Here is a 9,936-nt window from a genome sequence, read left to right as displayed (position 1 = left end):
ATTAATAATAATGAGCGACTGGAATGCAAAAGGGGAACAGGAAAGAAGGATCAGTAGCTGGAAAACACAGGCTCGATGAGAGAAATGAGGCTGGAGATAGAATGATAGAGTTCTGCACATTCAATAATTTATTCATTGCAAATACCTTTTATAAGAAACAAAAACACAGGCTATACACATGGATCTCACCTGATGGTATGCATAGGAATCAAGTCAACTACATTTGTGGAAAGACTTGCTGGAGAAGCTCAATATCAGTAGTGAGAAACACGCTGGGTGCTGATTGTGGGACAGACCATCAACTACTCATATGCAAGATCAAGCTGAACTTGAAGAAAATTAAATCAAGTCTATGGAAACTAAGATTTGACCTTAAGTCTGTCCCACTCGAATTTCAGAACCATCTCAGGAACTTATTTTAGGCCTTGAGCATCAATGAGCATAGACCAAATGAGCTCTGGGATCATATCAAGAAAATCGTCCATGAAGAATGCAAAAGATCATTTCAAAGGCTGAAGAAGAAGAAGAGAACAACATGGATGTTAGATGAGACTCTGAGTATCACATTAGAGCGTCAAGAAGCCAAAGCTAAAGGAAGAAATCAAGAAATCAAAGACCTGAACAGAAAATTTCTAAAGGCAGCTCAGGACAGAAAGCAAAACACTAAAATGAAATGTTCAGAGAGCTGGAGTCAGAAAATCAAAAGCGAACTCGCTCAGCGTTTCTTAAGCTGAAGGAGTTGAAAAACATATTCAAGGCACGTGTGGCCAAAGAAAAGTGACCCAACAGAGTGTGGAAATTATTGAATAGTATGATTGATATCACATGCAAGCAAGATTCTGCTGAAAATTACCAAAAATGTTTGGAACAATATGTCAACAGAGAACTGCCAGATGTGCAGGCTGGATTTTGAAGAGGTTGTGGTACTAGCGATATTATAGCTAATGTTAGATGGATCTTGGCAGAAAGCAAAGAATACCAGAAGAATGTCTATCTGTGTTTCATTGGCTGTGCAAAAGCTTTTGACTGTGTGGATCACAACAAGCTGTGGATGACTCTGAGAAGAATGGGAATCATAGAACATTTGATGCTGCTAATGTGAAGCCTATACTTGGACCAAGAGGCAGTCGGCAGAACAGAGCAGGGGACACTACATGGTTCAAAATCAAGAAGGGTGTCCATCAGGGATGTATTTTGTCTCCTTATCTTTTCAATCTGTATGCAGAATAGTTCATCCAAGATGCTGGGAGGAATATGTCATCAGGATTGGTGGAAGAATCATCAACAACCTGCATTATATGGATGATACAACCCTGTTTGCTGAAACTGAGGAGGACCTGAAGTGCTTGCTGAAGAAGGTTAAGGACTGCAGTCTTCAATATGAATTGAAGTTCAACTTCAAGAAAACAAAGATTCTCATCACTAGGCCAATTGGCAGCATCAGTATGGATGGTGAAGAGATTGAGATAGTTAACAGTTTTAGTTTACTTGGCCCCACAGTCAACACTCTTGGTAACAGCAGCCAGGAAATCAGGAGATGAACTGTATAGGGAAAGTCAGCTGTGAGGGACCTCTCAAGAGTATTGAAGTGCAACGATGTCAGGCTGAAGACTGAGGTGCCCCTGATCTAGGCTATAGTCTTTACAATTACGTGCTATGCATCAGAGAGTTAGATAGTGAATAGGGATTATAGAAAAAGAATTGATGCCTTTGAGCTATGGTGCCTGAGAAGAGTGTTGAATATACCATGGACTGCTAGGAGAACAAACAGGTTTGTCCTGGAGAGGGTGAAGCCAGAGTGCTCCTTGGAGTCAAGGATTCTGAAACTTCATCTGACATACTTTGGGCATGTTGCAAGGAGGGACTGGTCCTTGAAGAGGGACATCATATTTGGGGAGAGTGGAGGGGCGGCGCAGGAGAGGAAGGCCCTCTATGAAATGTATAAATTCTGTGAGTGGAGTGATGGGAATGAGTGTGTTTGAGATGGCAAGGTTGGCACAGGATAGAACGGCGTTTAGGGCTCTTGAACATAGGGTCGCTATGAGTCACAAATGACTTGATGGCACATAACAACAACAACAACAACATCTAATGAATAGTCCCACCTAGCTACATGTCTGAAGTATGGAATATGAATATTCACCATCTTTGCCTCCAAGGAGTACTCTACCTGCACTTTTTGGTCTTTTGTCAGTACATAGGATATTTAGTACTCTTCTCCAGCACCGCAACTAAAAGGTATCAATTCTATAATCTTTGTTAATTGTTTAACTCTGTGATACACAGCAGGTGAATAAGAAGACCATGGCCTGAATTACATGCACCTTAAACTTCAAACTGACATCAGTGCTCTTTAGCTTTCTGGAGAAGTTCCTGACAGCAGACTTGCCCAATGCAATATGTCTCCTGATTTTCTGACTGCTAGTACCAACAGCATTGGTTTTTGATCCAAGCAAGATAAAATCAATGATAGCTTCAGTCATTTCTCCATCTATCATAATATTGACTGCTTGTCCTGTGGTGATGATCTTTGCTTTTTGATGTTGAGATGTTACCCAGATGGAAAGATGTAATCCTTTATTTTTCTTGAACAAGAATTTCATATCATTTTCAGCAAGCAAACTTGTGTAATCTGCATAAACTCAAGTTGTTGATGAGTCTTCCTCAAAACCTAATACCACATTATTATCCATGGATTCCTTCTCCTCAAACTATTTGCTCAGTATACAGCTTAAATTGGTATGGAGAAAGAGTAGCATCCTGATCCACACCCTTCCTGATTTTAAACCATACAAGTGTCCTCTTCCTCAGTTCAGACAACAGCTTCTTGGTCTAGGTACAGTTTTTCGGTTAGCACAATTAAGGGATTCCTATTCTTCTTAATGTGAGCAGTAATTTGTTATGATCTACACAGCCAAACGCTTTTGCATGGTCAATAAAATAAAAATAGACATCATTCTGGTATTCTTTGCTTTCAACTGGATCCATGAGACATTATCAATGATATCCATGGTGTTGTGGATGCTCCTAAAGCCAGATTGAACTTCTGGTAGTTTGTGAATGACCTTCAACAATATTTTGCTTGTGTGAGATTTTCATGATATTGATCATCTTTCTTGGGAGTGGGGACAAATTCGGATCTCTTCCAGTCAGTCAGTTGCTGTCCTCTGGAGTTCTTGGCATAAACTGGTGGGTACATCTGTTTAGTTGAAACATAGGATTCCATCATTTCCTCAGGCCTTATTTTTTGTTAATATCTTTAGTCGAGTTTGAATTTCATCCTTCATTATCGTTGTCTCTTGTTCTTATGGTACTTCCTGAAATTTAAAGATGGTATCTTGGGTGCACCCCCACAATTTTTCTTGTCTTCTATCATTGGTCTTCAATGCCTCAAATCTATTCTTAAGATTATTGTTGAGTTCAGATATGTTAAAGGTTGTATTTGTTTATCTTTAAGAACAAGAATATTGTGTGGAATTGAAAATCATCATTCTAAATATTACAAACATTTTTTTCAAATAAACAGCCTATTTCTTTTGTAATTTCAGTTCCATTATTTCAAATAATCATATTTATTCTCTAAAGTCTTAAAAACAAACAGGTAAACAAATATTGTAAGATTTTTCTCACATATCCTAGAGAGAGAATGTCAGGACAGATATCATCCTTAGCAAAATACAGAACCAATGATAAAAGGGGAAACTCTCAATACAATTTATTGATCCAGTGGCTGCAACAATGACTTCAAATATAGAAATAATTGTTCTCTGGAACAGGAAAGCTCAGTGTTTTGTTCTTTTGTACATAAAGCCAGTATAAATCAGAAGTATTAACTGGGCAGTTACTATATTGACAATCACAGCATAACAATAAAAAAAAACAAAAACCAACAACCCAACAAATGCCTTGAAGGATGAAAAATTAATTGAACTTTAAAAGTTGCTTATTTAAGCCATTCCATCTGCCATTTTAAAATGTCCTTTAGGTTGGATTAATATATTACCCTATCTTGTATTTCTCGTTTATTCAAACCTATTCATAATTCACAATCTAGGAAATGTATTACTTCTTTCATGGAAGCCTTCCCTAATTTATTCCAAGTGTACAATATCACATCTTTCGAAAGCATTTAGTTCATTCATTTAATGACTACCGTTTTTGAAATTTTATTGTTGCAGACATCATGCTGTATTACTTTCCTAATCAGCGACAAAACATTACCACAGTTGCTGAATTAAAACTAGAGAAATTTATCCTCTCAGTAAGACTGAGTCTGATATGAGATGCTCTTTCTTGAAGATCTAGAAACTCCATCCTTGCGTCTTCTATGTACTGGTGATGACAGGTATTTCTGTATACGTGGCTCTATCATTCCAGTTTGTCCTCTGTCTTTAAAAAGACTTTATTTTTGAATACCCAAGCTCTTGCTCTAATGAGATATATTCCATTGGATAAAGGCTCACAAGGTTAATCTAGAGTTATTTTATCTCAATATGACTCATTTTGTTACATCTGCAAAGAGCCCTTTTGGAAATAATGCTAGATTTATGGGTAAATATTTTGGTAACAATTTAAACATCCCTTGCAGAAGCTATAATTAAAGCCACCACACATTCATAGCTTTTTGCAGTTCTTTCAGATTTTGGTTTTCTACAACTTTTTTTCTGAGTGATTCTGCCTTTTGAAATTTAGAAGAGTGTTCGTACATAGAGTTAGTATATGTTCTAAAATTCACACATTCATTAAAAGGTTTATATGGTTATTGCAAAATGTTTAATTAAATGATAGAATATTACTCTGATGAGAAAATGATCATATTATAGTTCTATTCTTTGTAAAAATACACCAATAAAAGATATTTCAATAAATTCTATATTCACAATCACATAGCCTTCTATTTTAAGTTGTTTGTCTTCATTTGGGATTTTTCCCCCCATATGGTTCCATCACCCTTAGCATAAAGTCACTGGCCATATCATTGGACGCCAAGTGTTTAAATACTTAACAACAAATACTGGCATGGTTTTAATAATAATATTCTCACAGAATATAAATAGCCAATGATTCCATGCATTATAACTTTAAAGACTTTCTGATTCATTCATTTAGTTTTTACAAGATTCCGGCAAAATGTATGACTTTGTTGTTTTGGGTTTTTTTTCCCTCTTTGGCTCCTGCTGGGTCTACCATTTTATATGTATATGGTTGTAGTTGTAACATATATAAATATCGATGTAGAAATAACTATTATCTGACAAAACCATGTTTGGTCAAGAGTGTTGTCCCTTTCATTAATTTGAAATATTTTTTTTTCTTTTAAAGTACTCATGGTACACAATTTTAAAGTTACATGGTACACAGTTTTGTAATAATCACTTCATTAATTTACATAGTGCATATATGATTAGGCTCTGTATTAAAGCACTCTAAACACTTCTGTGAGAAGTTTGTGTCTAAGACAATAGTAATTTTTGATGGCAATTTCTGACAATTATAAGACTCATATCACAAGCTTTGCTTTGCCCTTAAAAATGCAATTAAACAATATAATTTTATACATAACATGATAGTGAGAACACAAAGGCAATCATGAGAAAAGGAAAACAAATAAGGAGATTGCAATGATCTACACTGGAATGAAATAATTTTATAAGCATGTGAAAGTTGAACTATGTCTAGAAAGAAAGAAGAGTTGATTTCTTTGATTATAGTGTTGGTGAAATATATTGAGTAGGCTATGGGATGCTAGAAAGAATAAAGAAATTTGTCTTGGGAGAAGTGCATCTAGAGTATTCCTGAGAGGTAAGAATGAGGAAAGTTCACCTCTCATTAGTGGAGTTTGTTGTCAAGAGGTGCCAGTCCTTTGCTAAAGACATCTTTCTTAAAGAAGAAGATCACTGAAAGACAAAAAGACCCTCCACAAAATGAATCAACACAGTGACTTTAACAAAGGGCTTGAGCATGATGAATATGGTGAGGATGATTCCATATACGACAATGTTTCCATCTGTTGTTCCTATTAACATTGTAATGATAGCGTCTTGATGAAAACAAAACTTCCTGTTCTTGAGTGAATTATGACTCATAGTCATCCTATAGGAAAGAGACAAAGTACCCCATAATTTCCAAGACTACAATTCGTTAGAGAAGCAGAAGATCACATTTGTTTCGTTGTGGTGGTTTTTTGGCTGGGTTCCCCCCTGCCCACACACACACACAGGGCAACTGGTGCATTCAAACCACTAACCTTTTTGGTTATCAGCTGAGTGTTTAAATCAGTGCAGCACAAGCATTCCTGTGGCTGAGATGATAGTCTAGGGTAAAGAAAATATAGTTGGATTTGGGCTTTTTTTTTTCTAAGATAAGATAAAAATAGTTAAGGTATGAAAAGAAGGAGTACTGAAAAATCCCTTAGGAATTGAAAAAATAGAGTTGGCATTGACTGATTTGAAGACTAAGTGTGGCAGCAGTAGTTTTGTTTTCCTTTAACAATTTTTACTTAACTAATCAAGCACATAGATGAAATAGTAGTTTGAAGACATAAAACTACATTTCCTAAGTAAGTTACAGAGTTTTGAAGTTTTAGTTTTATAGGTAGCCATATATTAATGTTATTTAAAGACAACATAACGCCAGTAAACATGTCGATTCTGAGTAGAAATGAAATCACTTTTCTGATATTTATAAAGTAATGCATTTATTTCGTCTTTGATAATTTCATCTGTCTTTTATCTTTCTTTTCCCAATCTGTCATTTCCACATTCATTCCAATTTCTCATGCTAAATAACACTGTTGTTGTTGTTCTTATGTGCCGTCGAGTCGCTTGCGACTCATAGTGACCCTATGTACAACAGTCCTAAACCCTGCTCTATCCTGTGCCAATCTCACTGCCTCTGACACACCCATCCCGATTACCCCAGTCACTGAATCAATCCACCTCATAGAGGGTCTTCCCCTTCTGTGCCGTCCCTCCACCCTTCCAAGCATGATGTCCCTCTCTAAGGACCTGTCCCTCCTTACAACATGTTCAAAGTTTGTCAGACAAAGCCCCAGAATCCTTGCCTCCAAGGAGCAGCCAGGTTTAACCCTTTCCAGGATGAATCTGTTTGTTTTCTTGGCAGTCCAGGGTACATTCAATACTGTTCTCCAACACCACAGCTCAAAGGCATCAATTCTTCTTCTATCCTCCTTAGTATTTGTCCAACTCTCTGATGCATAACAAGTGATTGCAAAGACCATAGCCTGTATCAGACGCACCTTAGTCTCCAGAGCGACACCATTGCTCTTCCGTACCCTGGAGAGGTCCCTAACAGCAGACTTTCCCATCGCGATACATTTTTTTATTTCCTGGTTACTGGTGCCAAGAGTGTTGTTTGTGGAGCCAAACAAACTAAAGCTGTGAATAATCTCAATCTCTTCACCATCCATCTTGATGCTGCCAATTGGTCCAGTGGTGAGAATCTTTGTCTTCTTGATATTGAGCTTCAATCCATACTGAAGGCTGCTGTCCTTGACCCTCTGCAGCAAGCATTTCAGGTCCTCCTCAGTTGCAGCAAGCAGGGTTGTGTCATCTGCATAACGCAGATTGTTAATACATCTTCCACCAATCCTGACTCTTTTCTTGACTCTTCGAATCTGTCTTCCTTACTCATATTTCTATCTCTAAAATACTGTTTTTGCTTTCCTCTAAATGTAAATATTAGCATATTTTAAAAGTCTCTGCAACTACGTATGTGTATTTTTATTTTTTCAAAAAGTCTCCAAATCACTCCAGTTATGACATGGATATTTCTATAATTCAAATGTTCATAACATGTATTACTTGATACCAATTCTGTGTCATGTTGTTGTTGTTAGGTGCCATCAAATCAAGCATGACTCATAGTGACCCTACGAACAAAAGATTTTAACCCTGTTCTCTCCTGCACCATCCTCACACTTTAAGACACACAAGAGCCCATTGCAGCACTCACTGTGTCAATGCATCTGGTTGAGGTTCTCCCTCTTCTACACCTATCCACCAGCCTTCCCAACATCATGTCATTCTTCAAGGAATAGCACCTCCTAGCGACATGTCCAGAGTATGTGAGGCAAAGCGTCATCATTCTTGCCTCCAAAGAGCACTCCAGATGCACCCTTTCCAAGACATTTTTCTGTTCATCTCTAGGCCATCCATGGGATATTCAGTGTTCTTCTCCAACACTACAGCTCAAAGGCATCAATTATTTTTCTGTCATCCTTATTCATTGTCCAGGTCTCAGATGCATAGCTAGTAATTGAATTGTCTATGGCCTAAATCAGACACACCTTAGTCCTCAAACTGGCATCACAACTCTTAAATAATTTGGAAAAGTCCCTGACTTCAGATTTTCCTGTTACAATGTATCTCCTCATTGCCTGACTGCTAATACCAATGGTGTTAATTGTGGATACAAGCAAGATGAAGCTGTTTACAGTTTCAAAATCCTCTTTATCCATCATGATACTGCCTATTGGTCTGTGATAATAGTTGACGAGTGACAATGTTTTTGTACAAGTATGCAAACAAATTCATTACTTTATTCTTAAATATTAATTTAAGTATCAACTTGTGTTCTCTGTATTACATGTTAGACCTGTAGGTCCCAAAACATCTCTTCTCTTCCTGAGCGGAACGCTAGACAGATCACACTGAGTTAGGCAAGCAAGATTACTTCAGAAGAATAAATAAGCAAATAGAGCACTTAGCAAACAAGGAAATTTAGTAAAGCAAAAGGAGAACCCCTTTAAGGTTCCAAGAGGTTCTCAGGTGTAGTTCATTAGCAAAGATAGACTATTCCATGCTTATAGAAAGGCAATTAAAGGTAGCAAGGAGAAAAAAACAAAATCTCAGAGAGAAAGGAGCATGTTCTTCATTCTATGAGGAAAGACTTTTTCTTCACTGCCCTCTGTTATATAGACTTCTGATCTCTTTGAAAGCTGCTTGTGTTGGGAAGCTGTCCTCCAGATTTCCTGGTGTATGGTGAACACATAGCTACATCACTTAGTTGAAATCTGTCAACTGCTATCCCATCAATTCCCGGGGACTTAAATTTTGCAAGTGCCTTCAGAGAAGCTTAAATTTCTTGATTCATTATCATTAGCTACTTATCACTATTAATGGTGCTTCCTGAAATAGTTCATTGTTGACAAAGTACAACTGTATATTCATTCCCTGCATCTTAATTTGGACCCTTAAAGATTTTGTCTATAGCATCTCTCAGTACTGCAACTCAAAGCTTAAATTTGTTTTTCAGCTCTTTCAACTTGAGAGATGCCAAGAAAATTCTTACCTTTTTATTTCCCAGCTTCAACTCTTTGCACATTCTGTTCTAAAACTTTGTTTTATCTTCTCTAGCCGCCCTTAAAAATCTTCTCTCCATCTTGTTTTACTTCAGCATCTTTTTTATTTCTTTTGGCTTCTCAGTGTTCTAGTGCAATATTCAGAGTCTGTTCTCACCTCTATTTTGTTCTTCCCCACCCCCCCTTCTCTGTCTTGGCAATGACCTTTTGCTCTCTTCATGGATTATATCTGAGGTCATCCCACAACTCAACCAGTCTTTGGTCATTAGTGTTCGATACTTCAGCCTCTTCTAGGGGCAAGTTTTCATCAGGAAGGCTAGAGTGAAGATTTTATTTTAGCTCTTGTAAGTTTGTTTTTCTTTTCTTCAGCTTTAATTGAACTTATATATGAGTAACTGGTAGTCTCTTTCACAAACAGTACTGAATGGTTTGAACTATTGGCATTTAGCTTCTCTAATGACTCTTTCCACAGATGTATTCAATCTGGTTCCTATGCATTCCCTCAAATGAGATCCATGTGTATATAGTTGCCTTTTTTCTTTTTAAAAGAGGTATTTGTAATAAATAAATATTTGATTCCACAAAATTCTATCATTCAAACTCCAACCTCATTA

This window comes from Elephantulus edwardii, unplaced genomic scaffold (assembly GCF_000299155.1).
Source record: "Elephantulus edwardii isolate Elephantulus edwardi_28Jun2011 unplaced genomic scaffold, EleEdw1.0 scaffold00023, whole genome shotgun sequence".
Classification (NCBI taxonomy): domain Eukaryota; kingdom Metazoa; phylum Chordata; class Mammalia; order Macroscelidea; family Macroscelididae; genus Elephantulus; species Elephantulus edwardii.
Note: the sequence above shows the minus strand (reverse complement) of the source record.